Source organism: Pseudophryne corroboree, chromosome 4, assembly GCF_028390025.1.
Source record: "Pseudophryne corroboree isolate aPseCor3 chromosome 4, aPseCor3.hap2, whole genome shotgun sequence".
NCBI lineage: Eukaryota > Metazoa > Chordata > Amphibia > Anura > Myobatrachidae > Pseudophryne > Pseudophryne corroboree.
The window spans coordinates 876,086,875-876,102,116 of NC_086447.1; the positions used below are offsets into that span (position 1 = coordinate 876,086,875).

Below are 15,242 nucleotides of genomic sequence, written 5' to 3' on the forward strand. Positions count from 1 at the left end.
CAATTTTTGGATTGCCACTGTTACTGCTTTTCTCTCTGGCGGAGAAGCTGGCAAGGTCGATTTGAAAAATCGGCATGGGGGAACGTCTTGAAACTCTAGTTTGTATCCCTGGGATACTATTTGCAACACCCAGGGGCCAGGCCAGATAGAATCCAATCCTGGCTGAAGAGTTTGAGACGTGCCCCCACCCGAGCGGCCTCACGCAAGGGAGTTCCAGCATCATGCTGGGGATTTGGCAGAATTAGGGGTAGACTTTTGCTCATGGTAACCTGGAGCCGGTGTGGGCTTCTTTGCCCTTCCCCTACCTGCAAAGAAGGGGGAACCGCTCGTCTTTTTGTATTTATTGGGCCGAAAGGACTGCATTTGCGGGTGATAGGTCTTTTTTGCCGGTGCAGGCGCAGAGGGCAAAAATGTTGACTTACCTGCGGTAGCCGCCGAGACTAACGCATCCAGGCCATCGCCAAATAAGGCCTCATCTTTACATGGGAGAGCCTCCATGTTTCTTTTGGAATCTGCATCCGCGTTCCACTGGCGAATCCATAAGGCCCGCCTAGCCGATACTGCCATGGTAGCGGCTTGTGAACTCAAGAGTTCAATATCCTTCATTGCTTCCAGCATGTAGGCGCCAGCGTCCTTGATATTCCCTAACTTAAGGAGTATCTCATCTTTATCAATCGTGTCAATTTCTGATGACATGCTTTCTGACCATTTTTCAATAGCGTGACTCACCCATGCGCAGGCAATAGTGGGCCTGAGCAGCGTACCATTGGTAACATAAATGGATTTCAATGTTGTTTCCATTTTGCGGTCTGCCGGCTCTTTAAGAGAAGCCATGCCAGGTGCAGGGAGAATTACCTTCTTTGTCAACCTGGAAAGTGCACTGTCTAACACAGGGGGTGACTCCCATTTTTTCCTGTCCTCAGCCGGGAAAAGGTAAGCTATGTGAATCCTTTTGGGAATACGACATTTTTTATCAGGATTCACCCAAATCCCTTCAAACAGAGCATTTAGTTTGTGTGAAGGAGGGAACGTGACTTTGGATTTCTTTTCCTTACATAAATAAGCTTTCTCCTGAGGTACAGGAGTGCTTTCTGTAACCTCCAACACGTCCCTTATAGCCACAATCATATATTGTATACTTTTTGCCAATTTATGATCTATCTCTCTGGATTCACTATCGTCGACACAAGAATCAGAATCCGTGTCGGTATCAGTGTTTACAACATTTGCAAATGGCCTCTTATGTGACCCAGAGGGGCCGCCCGCATAAGGAATAACAGCATCCTGAAAAATCACATCTTCCACAGATTTTCTCCAGCATGCAGCCTTAGATTCAGACATATCCAATCTACGGTTAGTCATACTGTCACGTAGCTCTTTCACCCATGCAGGCTCTTGGTGTGCCGGTAGCGCCACCACATTACAACTCTATGTCCCTAAAATGGCTTCCTCCGGAGAGGAACTCCCTGCCTCAGACTTGTACAGCACTCACAGACACACTGGGACTTATTTGGGAACAGACCCACAGTAAAATCTGTCAGAGGGACACAGTATAGGAGCAGCCAGCTCACAACCCCAGAGCCTGTATTTAATGTCTGTGAACACAGAATGCCCACTGACATGCAGCGCTCTTTACACAGTAAAACACATTTGTAAAGCACCCAAATCACTTTGTGCCCCCTTTATTTACACCCTGAATACTTGTAGTCAGAAGTGGAGGAGGACCAGCTATATCTCTGCAGCCTGAGGAGAGAGAGAGAGAAAATAGTGCTGAGCACTCAGAGACTGTTTGTAATATTTATACTGGCAGGGGTAGGGCTGTGCCTGGGCATCTTATGCCCCCTATTAGGCAGTTTATAGAGGTATTTTGCTGCCCAGGGCACCCCCCCCCCCCCGCGCCCTGCAGTACCTGTGTGTGTGGGCAGCAATGGCGCGCTGTGCTCCCGCCAGCCGCATCGTACCTCAGCCGTCACTTACTTGATTGAAGTTCAATCTTCTCATACTCACCTGTCTTCTGACTTCTGGCTGTGAGGGGGGTGACGGTGTGCTGTGGGAGTGAGCATCTAGACACGGCTAGCATTCAGTTCCCTTCAGGAGCTAATGGTGTCCTGTCAGCCAGAAGCAGAGCCATGAAACTCTGAGGAAGTTGGTTCTGCTTCTTCCCCCTCAGTCTCACGAAGCAGGGAGTCTGATGCCAGCAGATCTCCCTGAAAATAAAAAACCTAACATAAGTCTTTTCAGAGAAACTCAGTAGAGCTCCTCAGTGTGCATCCAGTCGACCTGGGCACATTTCTAAAACTGAGGTCTGGAGGAGGGGCATAGAGGGAGGAGCCAGTTCACACCCAATGAAAAGTCTTTAGAGTGCCCATGTCTCCTGCGGATCCCGTCTAACTCTACACCCCCATGGTCTTGATGTCGTCCCCAGCATCCTCTAGGATGTATGAGAAATATTTTTTATTTTGTGTCATTGCTTTTACTTTTGTCATTGCTGTATTTTATTAACTTAATCTGTAGACAACAGTAACTTAATTACAATACAATACAGTACATGAATTCCGGCCGAGGATGTCACCCCCGCTACGGCTGCAATATTTGGGGGTTGTGCCGTGATTATACCATGACACTTTGCCCCCTTTTCCATCTTGATATTTTTAATTTTTTAAATGGATGACCAAATCCCCCCCCCCAGTGAAATATTAATTTACAATGAAATGGATATAAATGACGGCGGGTGAGGGCCAGACACTGCTTGGCCAATGACCTGTTCCCGAGCAATTTGCTTTATGTGACATTTTCCTGCCAGAGACTCCCAAAGGTCACTCAGATAAACACTAATAATGCTCCTGAGGCCGCCAGCAGCCCGGGCCAGACGCCAGCAGGTGATACCGGGCCCTGTTTACCCGGGACCTCAAGGAATCATTTGGCAGTTTGTTCAAACAACACTGCAAACATCAAAGACACTAATAATATGAATAATCTGACATCGCTACTACACAAATAAACACACGTAACTCAGCTGTCCATCCTGTGTACTGTATGTATCTGGCGTGTATTATATCCCACTGATAGATACATTACAAGGTGGAGGAGATTGCAACTTTCTATTGGAATAATGCAATGTGGGACTTCCTGCTGATGGAAGAAAATGCGGTTACTCCCTTAGATGGGTGATGCCTCATTCAGTGCAAAACTGTGATTTTGATGGTGGGCAGGTTATCAGGGTGTAGGGTGTACGCTGTGAGGGTGTCACGTGATGGAATAGTGACATTTTTTGGAGCAAGTCTTACATTAATAAACACCATAGTCTCATGGTGATCAGACTTTGGTAATGTTTTTGCTTTTCCCACCATACGTATTTTCAATCGTGGTTGCAACCACAGAATGATTTGCAGCAAGCAGCTCTCAAGTATGTAACTTATGGGTGCACAAGGCAAATATGTAGAACACATCTGCACATATTGAAGGTAACCATTATATTTGCTCTTTAGTAAATGACCATTATATAATGGTGGTGTGACACCGCACTTTATACACCACCTTTTAAGCAAAGCATCTAATGGTTCCACCACCTCTCCAGGACAACCTTAAGCCCTGAGGCCTGGTGACAGTAAAGGAGGTGGGGTTGGAATGTTACTGTCCCAACTTTTCACATACACAGTTCTACCACTCATACAGGTTCCATCACTCACATTCACATCATTTAAAGTACATTCCATCAGGATTTATACTCCTTTCTCTCTTCGTGTTGCTGCTATCGCCCACCTGGGCAACCCAAAGAATTTCTGCCTGGCTCTCTCACTTCAGATCCTCTGACATCCCCAGTATCATTATGGGTGATTTCAATATCACTATTGACAGGTACACAATCTCCTCGTGCCTCCAAACTTCTGTCTCTAACCTCTCTGAGCCTCTCCCAATGGACTGACTCCTCCACTCATCAGGAGGGCCACTGCCTTGATCTTGTATTCACCAGATGCATTGGGTATCCTTTGCCGGCAGTCAGCATACCAACACTGGGTACCCGGCCACCAGAATGCCAGCAGGGGGGCGAATGCAATGAAGCCTCTTGCGGGCTCGGTGGCTCGCCAAGAGTGGGAATAGCCCCTGTTATCTGGGATTCTGGCTGGCGGCATTTCAAGTGTTCGGGATCCCGGCATCAGTATGCCGACCGCTGGGATTACAGGTGCCGGTAAAGTAACCGCATCCCCACCAGAATATGAGCCTGATTCAGAGTTGTACGAAAATGCATTTACAATTGCCGTTGTTTTAGGCTACAGAATTGCTAAATGAAGCTGCCGCCCAGACAGACACCCACCGGAGTCATTGCAAACTCATTCGCAACTGTGAACACATACACAGCCTATATGTGATACAGAGGAACATCAACTGTTAGTGCAGACCTATGGCTGCGTAGACTGGACACAGCAGTACACGCAGGAGCCATGTTTCTCTATATATATGATCACAGCTGACAACATACATGCCCCAAAATCGGCAGAGACACGTCTGGGTTTTTGCCGCCAATCCCCGTTATCACCCCCAAACAGTCACTTTCTGTCACTCACTGCAAGCAGCTTCACAAAGGTACCTTTACACATGTGCCGTGCGATCGCAGCACATGCGCAGTCTGCAGATAATTGCTCAGTTGCAAAAACTTTGACAGAGTGTACAACACTAAACCAGACCCAATACTCATCACTCCTTTCCCTCTCTCAGAAAACAGCCTTATCACTTGCATACTCTCCTCCATTACTTCAGTCTCAATGTCACTGAAGTCCTCCAATCCTTCTCAAAACCGCAGAAATATTAGAAACTATTAGTTTTTAGCAACTATCCACCTCTGTGCAACAACGGCTCTCACTGAAACTCTGCAGAAATCTCTCCTATGATCGCTGTATCACACTTGAACCAAACTCTAGAAATAGCCCTCTATGAAGTAGTTCTAGCTACCCATCACACTCCACATAGACTTAGGTTTCACCCGTGGCACTCTAAATTAACAAGAAACTTACAAAAACTCCCACATAAGGTAGAACGACAAATGCGTAAATCTCATACTCCAAGTGACTTCTCCAAATATAAGACTACCACTCCTTTTCGAAATGCCCTGGACACTGCCAAACAAGCATATTTCCAAAGTCTCTAACCCCAAGGGCCTTTTTAATACATTTAAATCACTTCTTAAACCTCCCTCACCCAACCCACCAGCCACTATCAATGCGCAAGATCTTGCTTCCTACTTCAAGGACAAGATTGATAAGGTCCAAGATGAGATGAAATGGTATGCTTTTCCTCAGTCAGTGACCTGCTCAATTCCCTACCTGAATACTCTGGCATGTTGTATTCATTTGATCCCACAAATGAAGATAAAGTATCAACACTCTTCTCATTCTGCTACTCTTCTACTTCTCCTCTTGATCCTGTGCCTTCACAACTATGGGCCTAGTTCAGATCTGATCGCTGGGCTGCGTTTTTTTGCTGCCCTGCGATCAGATAGTCGCCGCCTACAGGGGGAGGGGAAAACGCTGTGCAAGTGTGTGATCGCTTTGTTAGCAGAGCTGCACAAAAATCAGTTTGTGCTGTCTCTGCGCAGCCCAGGACTTACTCAGCTGCTGCAATTGTATCCTGCTGATCGGGGCTGGAGCTGACATCAGACACCCTCCCTGAAAATGCCTGTTCCCATCTGCGTTTTTCCGGACACTCCTGTAAAACAACCCACAAACGGCCTCCTCCTTTCAATCTTCTTGCGAACGCCCGCGCGTTCTGATTTTTTCGCACCATCCCGTCGCAAGGCACCAATGCCCGGTGCTGTTGTGCGATGCGCCGGCACATTGCGGCTCACACGCATGCGCAGTTCAGATCTGATTGCACGCTGTGCGAAAACGCACAACAGCGATCAGATCTGAATTACCCCCTAAGTAAAGCTCTGGGGTATCTTTCCTTCACCGTTCAAGCATGCAGTGATTACGCCCATTCTGAGAAAAAAAAATTCTGACCCAAACTCTCTCTCAAACTACCGTACCATCTCTCAGCTCTCATGCCCTCCAAGCTTCTTGAGCGACTTGCCTACACTCGCCTCACACACTTTCTTAACTTGCACAATTTATTGGCCCCACTTCAGTCAGGCTTTCGTTCCCAACATTCCACAGAGACAACATTCCACAGAGACAACATTCCACAGAGACAACATTCCACAGAGACAGCATTAACTAAAGTTGTGAATGATCTGGTCACTGCTAAGTCCAAAGGCCCGCTTTTTATTCTTCTAGATCTCTCTGCTGCTTTTGATACTGTTGAACACTCTCTTCTCATACAAACACCATGATCCCTAGGTCTGCAGGTTCCTCTCTTGGTTCCTATCCTACCTATCTAATCGCACTTTCAGTGTCCACTTTTCTGATTCCACCTCCTCTTCCCTACCTCTATCAGTTGAAGTACCGCAAGGCTCAGTCTAAGGTCCTTTGCATTTCTCAATCTAAACCTCATCTCTTGTTAAACTAATCAGCTTCTTTGTATTTCAGTATCATCTGTACGCAGATGATACTCAAATCTACCTAACCTCCCCAAATTTGTGACCATCTGAATTGGTCCGTGTCACTGAATGCATTTTCTCTAACGTCCTAGTGGATGCTGGGACTCCGTCAGGACCATGGGGGGATAGCGGGCTCCGCAGGAGACAGGGCACATCTAAATAAAGCTTTTAGGATCACATGGTGCGTACTGGCTCCTCCCCCTATGACCCTCCTCCAAGCCTCAGTTAGGTTTTTGTGCCCGTCCGAGCAGGGTGCAATCTAGGTGGCTCTCCTAAAGAGCTGCTTAGACAAAGTTTTTTTAGGTTTAAATCTCAGTGAGTCCTGCTGGCAACAGGCTCACTGCATCGAGGGACTTAGGGGAGAGATTTCCAACTCACCTGCGTGCAGGATGGATTGGAGTCTTAGGCTACTGGACACTTAGCTCCAGAGGGAGTCGGAACACAGGTCATCCTGGGGTTCGTCCCGGAGCCGCGCCGCCGACCCCCCTTACAGATGCTGAAGATCGGAGGTCCGGAAGCAGGCGGCAGAAGACTCCTCAGTCTTCATGAAGGTAGCGCACAGCACTGCAGCTGTGCGCCATTGTTGCTACACTTCTCACTGTTCAGTCACGGAGGGTGCAGGGCGCTGCTGGGGGCGCCCTGGGCAGCAATATTAAATACCTTTAGTGGCGAAAAATACATCACATATAGCCATTAAGGCTATATGTATGTATTTAACCCAGGCCAGTTTTCTTAAAACCCGGGAGAAAAGCCCGCCGAAAAGGGGGCGGAGCTTATTCTCCTCAGCACTCAGCGCCATTTTCCTGCTCAGCTCCGCTGGTGAGGAAGGCTCCCAGGACTCTCCCCTGCACTGCACTACAGAAACAGGGTAACAAAGAGAAGGGGGGCATAAATTGGCGATATTTATATATATTAAAAGCGCTTATAACAAAAACAACACCTTTTAGGGTTGTTTATATACATTTATAGCGCTTTTGGTGTGTGCTGGCAAACTCTCCCTCTGTCTCCCCAAAGGGCTAAGAGGGTCCTGTCTTCGATTAGAGCATTCCCTGTGTGGCTGCTGTGTGTCGGTACGTGTGTGTCGACATGTATGAGGACGATGTTGGTGTGGAGGCAGAGCAATTGCCGGTAATGGTGATGTCACCCCCTAGGGAGTCGACACCGGAATGGATGGCTTTAGTTATGGAATTACGTGATAATGTTAGCACATTACAAAAGTCAGTTGACGAAATGAGACGGCCGGAAAACCAGTTAGTACCGGCTCAGGCGTCTCAGACACCGTCAGGGGTTGTAAAACGTCCCTTACCTCAGTCAGTCGACACGGGTACCGACACAGATGAATCTAGTGTCGACGGTGAAGAAACAAACTTATTTTCCAATAGGGCCACACGTTATATGATCACGGCAATGAAGGAGGCTTTGCAGATCTCTGATACTGCTGGTACCTCAAAAAGGGGTATTATGTGGGGGGTGAAAAAACTACCTGTAGCTTTTCCAGAATCAGAGGAATTGAATGACGTGTGTGATGAAGCGTGGGTTAACCCAGATTGAAAACTGCTAATTTCCAAGAAGTTATTGGCATTATACCCTTTCCCACCAGAGGTAAGGGCGCGCTGGGAAACACCCCCTAGGGTGGATAAGGCGCTCACACGTTTATCAAAGCAAGTGGCGTTGCCGTCTCCTGATACGGCCGCCCTCAAGGATCCAGCGGATAGGAGGCTGGAAACTACCCTAAAAAGTATATACACTCATACTGGTGTTATACTGCGACCGGCAATAGCCTCAGCCTGGATGTGCAGTGCTGGGGTAGTGTGGTTGGATTCCCTGACTGAAAATATTGATACCCTGGATAGGGACAGTATTTTATTGACTCTAGAGCAATTAAAGGATGCGTTTCTTTATATGCGAGATGCTCAAAGGGATATTTGTACTCTAGCATCAAGAGTAAGTGCGATGTCCATATCTGCCAGAAGAAGTTTATGGACGCGACAGTGGTCAGGTGATGCGGATTCCAAAAGGCATATGGAAGTATTGCCATATAAAGGAGAGGAATTATTTGGGGTCGGTCTTTCGGACCTGGTGGCCACGGCAACTGCCGGCAAATCCACTTTTTTACCTCAGACCCCCTCCCAACAGAAAAAGACACCGTCTTTTCAGCCGCAGTCCTTTCGCTCCTATAAAAACAAGCGAGCAAAAGGACAGTCTTATCTGCCGCGAGGCAGAGGAAAGGGTAAGAGAGGGCAGCAAGCAGCCCCTGCCCAGGACCAGAAGCCCGCCCCGGGTTCTACAAAGCCATCAGCATGACGCTGGGGCTTTACAAGCGGACTCAGGAGCGGTGGCGGGTCGACTCAAGATTTTCAGCAATCAGTGGGCTCGCTCACAGGTGGACCCGTGGATCCTGCAGATAGTATCTCAGGGTTACATGTTGGAGTTCGAAAGGTCTCCCCCTCGCCGGTTCCTAAAGTCTGCTTTACCAACGTCTCCCTCAGAAAGGACGACGGTATTGGAAGCCATTCACAAGCTGTATTCTCAGCAGGTGATAGTCAAGGTACCCCTCCTACAACAGGGAAAGGGGTATTATTCCACACTATTTGTGGTACCGAAGCCGGACGGTTCGGTAAGACCTATTCTAAACCTGAAATCCTTGAACCTGTACATACAGAAATTCAAGTTCAAGATGGAGTCACTCAGAGCAGTGATAGCGAATCTGGAAGAAGGGGACTTCATGGTGTCCCTGGACATAAAAGATGCTTATCTGCATGTCCCAATTTACCCCTCACACCAAGGGTATCTCAGGTTCGTGATACAAGACTGTCATTATCAGTTTCAAACGCTGCCGTTTGGTTTGTCCACGGCCCCTCGGGTCTTTACCAAGGTAATGACCGAAATGATGGTTCTTCTACGAAGAAAAGGCGTATTAATTATCCCTTACTTGGACGATCTCCTGATAAGGGCAAAGTCCAGAGAACAGCTGGAAGTCGGTGTAGCACTAACCCAGGTAGTGCTTCAGCAACACGGGTGGATTCTGAATCTTCCAAAATCTCAATTGACCCCGACAACACGTCTGCTGTTCCTGGGAATGATTCTGGACACGGTTCAGAAAAAGGTGTTTCTCCCGGAGGAGAAAGCAAGGGAGTTATCCGAACTTGTCAGGAACCTCCTAAAACCAGGAACTGTGTCAGTACATCAATGCACAAGAGTCCTGGGAAAGATGGTGGCTTCTTACGAAGCAATTCCATTCGGCAGATTCCATGCACGAACATTTCAGTGGGATCTGCTGAACAAATGGTCCGGATCGCATCTGCACATGCATCAGCGGATAACACTGTCACCAAGAACAAGGTTGTCTCTCCTGTGGTGGTTGCAGAGTGCCCATCTGTTAGAGGGCCGCAGATTCGGCATACAGGACTGGGTCCTGGTGACTACGGATGCCAGCCTACGTGGCTGGGGAGCAGTCACACAGGGAAGAAACTTCCAGGGCGTGTGGTCAAACCTGGAGACGTCCCTTCACATAAATATACTGGAGCTAAGAGCGATCTACAATGCTCTAAGCCTGGCAAAACCGCTGCTTCAGGGTCAGCCGGTGTTGATCCAGTCGGACAACATCACGGCAGTCGCCCACGTAAACCGACAAGGCGGCACGAGAAGCAGAAGAGCAATGACAGAAGCTGCAAGGATTCTGCGCTGGGCGGAAAATCATGTCATAGCACTGTCAGCAGTGTTCATCCCGGGAGTGGACAACTGGGAAGCAGACTTCCTCAGCAGACACGACCTTCACCCGGGAGAGTGGGGACTTCATCCAGAAGTCTTCCACATGATTGTGAACCGTTGGGAAAAACCAAAGGTGGACATGATGGCGTCTCGCCTCAACAAAAAATTGGACAGATATTGCGCCAGGTCAAGAGACCCTCAGGCAATAGCTGTGGACGCTCTGGTAACACCGTGGGTGTACCAGTCAGTGTATGTGTTCCCTCCTCTGCCTCTCATACCAAAGGTACTGAGAATTATACGGAAAAGGGGAGTAAGAACAATACTAGTGGCTCCGGACTGGCCAAGAAGAACTTGGTATCCGGAACTTCAAGAGATGCTCACGGAGGATCCGTGGCCTCTACCTCTAAGAAGGGATCTGCTTCAGCAGGGACCTTGTATGTTCCAAGACTTACCGCGTCTGCGTTTGACGGCATGGCGGTTGAACGCCGGATTCTAAAAGAAAAGGGCATTCCAGAGGAAGTTATTCCTACCTTGATTAAGGCTAGAAAGGAAGTGACTGTACAACATTATCAACGCATTTGGCGAAAATATGTTGCGTGGTGTGAGGCCAAGAAGGCCCCAACGGAAGAATTTCAATTGGGTCGATTCTTACATTTCCTGCAAGCAGGATTGTCTATGGGCCTAAAATTGGGGTCCATTAAAGTTCAAATTTCGGCCTTATCAATCTTCTTCCAGAAGGAATTGGCGTCAGTGCCTGAAGTACAAACTTTTGTCAAAGGTGTACTACATATACAACCCCCAATTGTGCCTCCAGTGGCACCGTGGGATTTGAACGTAGTTTTGAATTTTCTCAAATCTCATTGGTTTGAGCCTCTAAAATCGGTAGATTTAAAATACCTTACATGGAAGGTAACCATGCTATTGGCCCTGGCTTCAGCCAGGAGAGTTTCAGAGTTGGCGGCTTTATCGTACAAAAGCCCATATCTGATTTTCCATACGGACAGGGCAGAACTGCGGACACGTCCTCATTTTCTCCCTAAGGTGGTTTCGGCTTTTCACTTGAACCAGCCTATTGTGGTGCCTGCGGCTACTAGCGACTTGGAGGACTCCAAGTTACTGGACGTTGTCAGAGCATTAAAAATATATATTTCAAGGACAGCTGAAGTCAGAAAATCTGACTCATTGTTTATATTGTATGCACCCAACAAGATGGGTGCTCCTGCGTCTAAACAGACGATTGCACGTTGGATCTGTAGCACAATCCAACTTGCACATTCTGTGGCAGGCCTGCCACAGCCTAAATCTGTAAAGGCCCACTCCACAAGGAAAGTGGGCTCATCTTGGGCGGCTGCCCGAGGGGTCTCGGCATTACAACTCTGCCGAGCAGCTACGTGGTCAGGGGAGAACACGTTTGTAAAATTTTACAAATTTGATACTCTGGCTAAGGAGGACCTGGAGTTCTCTCATTCGGTGCTGCAGAGTCATCCGCACTCTCCCGCCCGTTTGGGAGCTTTGGTATAATCCCCATGGTCCTGACGGAGTCCCAGCATCCACTAGGACGTTAGAGAAAATAAGAATTTACTTACCGATAATTCTATTTCTCATAGTCCGTAGTGGATGCTGGGCGCCCATCCCAAGTGCGGATTGTCTGCAATGTTTGTACATAGTTATGGTTACAAAAATCGGGTTATTACTATTGTTGTGAGCCATCTTTTCAGAGGCTACTTCGTGTTTGTTATCATACTGTTAACTGGGTTCAGATCACAAGTTGTACGGTGTGATTGGTGTGGCTGGTATGAGTCTTACCCGGGATTCAAGATCCTTCCTTATTGTGTACGCTCGTCCGGGCACAGTACCTAACTGAGGCTTGGAGGAGGGTCATAGGGGGAGGAGCCAGTACGCACCATGTGATCCTAAAAGCTTTATTTAGATGTGCCCTGTCTCCTGCGGAGCCCGCTATCCCCCCATGGTCCTGACGGAGTCCCAGCATCCACTACGGACTATGAGAAATAGAATTATCGGTAAGTAAATTCTTATTTTCTGCTGTTTCATCTTGGATGTCATCTCGCCACCTCAAATTTAATATTTCCAAAACAGAATTAATTACATTTCCACCGGTCAATAGTCGTTACCAACCTGATATCTCTATCACTGTTGATAACTCAACAATCATCCCTACCCCACAAGCTCTCTGCCTAGGTGTCATCCTTGACTCTGATCTGTCCTTAGTTCCACACATTCAATCTGTCTCAAAAACATGTTACAAACATCTAGAAAACATATCTAAAATACTACGATACCTTTAAGAAGACACTGCAAAAACTCTAATCCATGCTCTCATCATCTCCCGCATTGATTATTGCAATAGTTTTCTTACTGGTGTTCCCAAAAATAAACTCTCACCACTACAATCCATTTTGAGTGCAGCTGTGAGGCTAATCTTCCTCGCTAGACATTCATCATCTGCTGATCCGCTCTGTCAGTCCCTCCATTGGTTACCGGTATTCTACTGTATTAAATATAAAATACTTTTACTTACACATGAGGCTATTAACCATACTGCACCAACATAAATCTCTTTGCTTATCTCCCTACCCGACCTCTCCACTCTGCACAAGATCTGCGTCTCTCATCCACACTCATTATTCGCTCCCACTCTGTGGAACGTCCTCCCACGCACAATAAGACTCTCCTCTAGTCTCCAAACCTTCACGCTTTCCCTGAAAACTCACCTCTTCAGGCAAGTTTATTAGATTACAGAACCACTCACATAACCTTCCCTACCCAATTACATCTATACAGTTTTCACATAACCTCACATATTTTGTTGTTACTCACTTCACATTCTCCAGGCCCTAGGCAAACATTGCTGTGTGACTATATCATACAGCCCACCAAGGACCAAAGACCATATCTCCAGAAGGATATAAATACATTAGAGAGTGTACAAAGAAGGGCAACTAAAATGGTGGATGGCCTACATCACAAAACTTACCCGGAAAGGCTAAAAGATCTTAACATGTATAGTTTGGAGCAGAGGAGGGAAAGGGGAGACATGATAGAAACTTTCAAATATACCAAGGGTTTTAACAAAGTTCAGGAGGGAAACATTCTTCAAAGGAAGAGAAGTATTAGAACTCGAGGACATACAGTGAAACTGGAGGGAGGCAGGTTCAGGGGAAATTTAAGGAAAAATTACTTCACAGAAAGGGTAGTGGATAAGTGGAATAGCCTCCCATCAGAGGTGGTAGGGGCTAAGACTGTAGAGCAATTTAAACATGCTTGGGATAGGCATATGAATTTCCTTACAAAGAATTAACAAAGAATTAAGGTTCAAAAAGGGTCGAGATTACCTAATGGATAAAAACAGGGGCAGACTAGATGGGCCAAGTGGTTCTTATCTGCCGTCAAATTCTGTTTCTATGACCTCTGCAATCTAGCTGGACCATTATGCAACAGGTAGCACCTGTCCACGTGTATCAATGCCTACTCCCATAAGCTTCTGAGCAGGGCCCTCCTACCTCTATGTCTGTCTGTTATTACCCAGTTTTGTTCTATTATTGTTGTTCCAATTGTAAAGTGCAGTGGAATATGCTGCTCTATGTAAGAAACTGTTAATAAATAAATAATCCCTCTGGGTTTTTTTTAAGCAAACTTCAGAGAGGACATGCAAATGCTTTTTTGGACCTATGTGATGCAGGATCCCATACTCGATGATGATGATGATGATAGTCTGGATAGATGACTGAACTACTGTAATCTCCTCCTGACTGGCATTCCTGACAAATACCTCTCTCCACTCCAATCTATCCTCAATGCTGCTGCCCGGCTCATTTTCCTCACCAAACGCACTACGTCCACCTCTCCTCTCTTACTAGACCTTCACTGGCTCCCCTTCCCTTTCAGAATCCATTTCAAGCTTCTCACACTTGCTTACAAAGCCCTCACCCACTCCTCTCCCATCTACATCTCTGATCTTATCTCGCTTTACACTCCCACCCGTCCTCTTCGCTCTGCTAATGCTCGCCGACTCTCCGGCCTACGGATTACTTCCTCCCACTCCTACCTCCAAGATTTTTCACGTGCTGCACCACTTCTCTGGAATTCCCTACCTCTCCCCCTCAGACTCTCCACCTCTCTACAAAACTTCAAACGGGCTCTCAAGACCCACTTCTTCACCAAACCCAGCCAAATCTCATCCTAAACCTCTGTTCCACGCTCTCTATGTACCCCATCTGTCTCACCCGTCTGTCTACCCCTCCCCTTTAGAATGTAAGCTCTCACGAGCAGGGCCCTCTTCCCTCATGTGCTTACCCTTTTCTTACTTTAATAATCTTCAGCTGCATCAAATCCAGCAGTCTTCTGCCACCTGATACTTATTCCAGTGTCATCTGCTGATGTAGCTATGTTTATTTACCCTGTACTTGTCCTATATTGTCGTCAACTGTAAGTTGCTGTTTTCCTGTTTGATTATTTGTTTATGTACTCTGTAATTGGGCGCTGCGGAACCCTTGTGGCGCCATATAAATAAAGGATAATAATAAATAATAATAATAGTCAGTGCTGGGGCAGGTTGATTTTGCAACATACTTGCCGACTTCTTTAATCTGCCCGGAGAGGAGAAGCAGGTGGGCGGTGCTGGGAAAAGTCCGGGATTGGGTGATATTTGCATAGGAAGCGGAGCTGAAATTACGCAATTAGCATATAAAAGCGTCATTAGGCTCCACCCCTTTTGCCAGGTCTGTAACTTTGCCGTATTATTATCCCCATTGTGCCCACTCTTCCGGGGCTGCCGGGGACTACCCGATAAACCGGGTGTCTTCCGCAGAATCTGGGGGAGTAGGTAAGTATGTTTTGCACCCTGTGCCAGCCCCACCCCCAGAGCATGTGATATAATTATGTCATGCTAAGGGGGTGGAGCCGCTGGCACCAGGAAGCGCAGCACTGTACAGCGGCAGTACAGGTACGGTTGTGTCTATGTTCCCTTCGTGATCAGGAC

At 47.2% G+C, this 15,242-nt stretch overlaps 1 protein-coding gene across 1 annotated transcript in view; it reads left to right on the forward strand.

Moving 5' to 3' along the window:
* Positions 1 to 15,242, forward strand: part of KIF6 (kinesin family member 6) — an 873,149-nt gene that overhangs the window by 857,175 nt on the left and 732 nt on the right. The gene's annotated exons all lie outside the window — the stretch shown is intronic.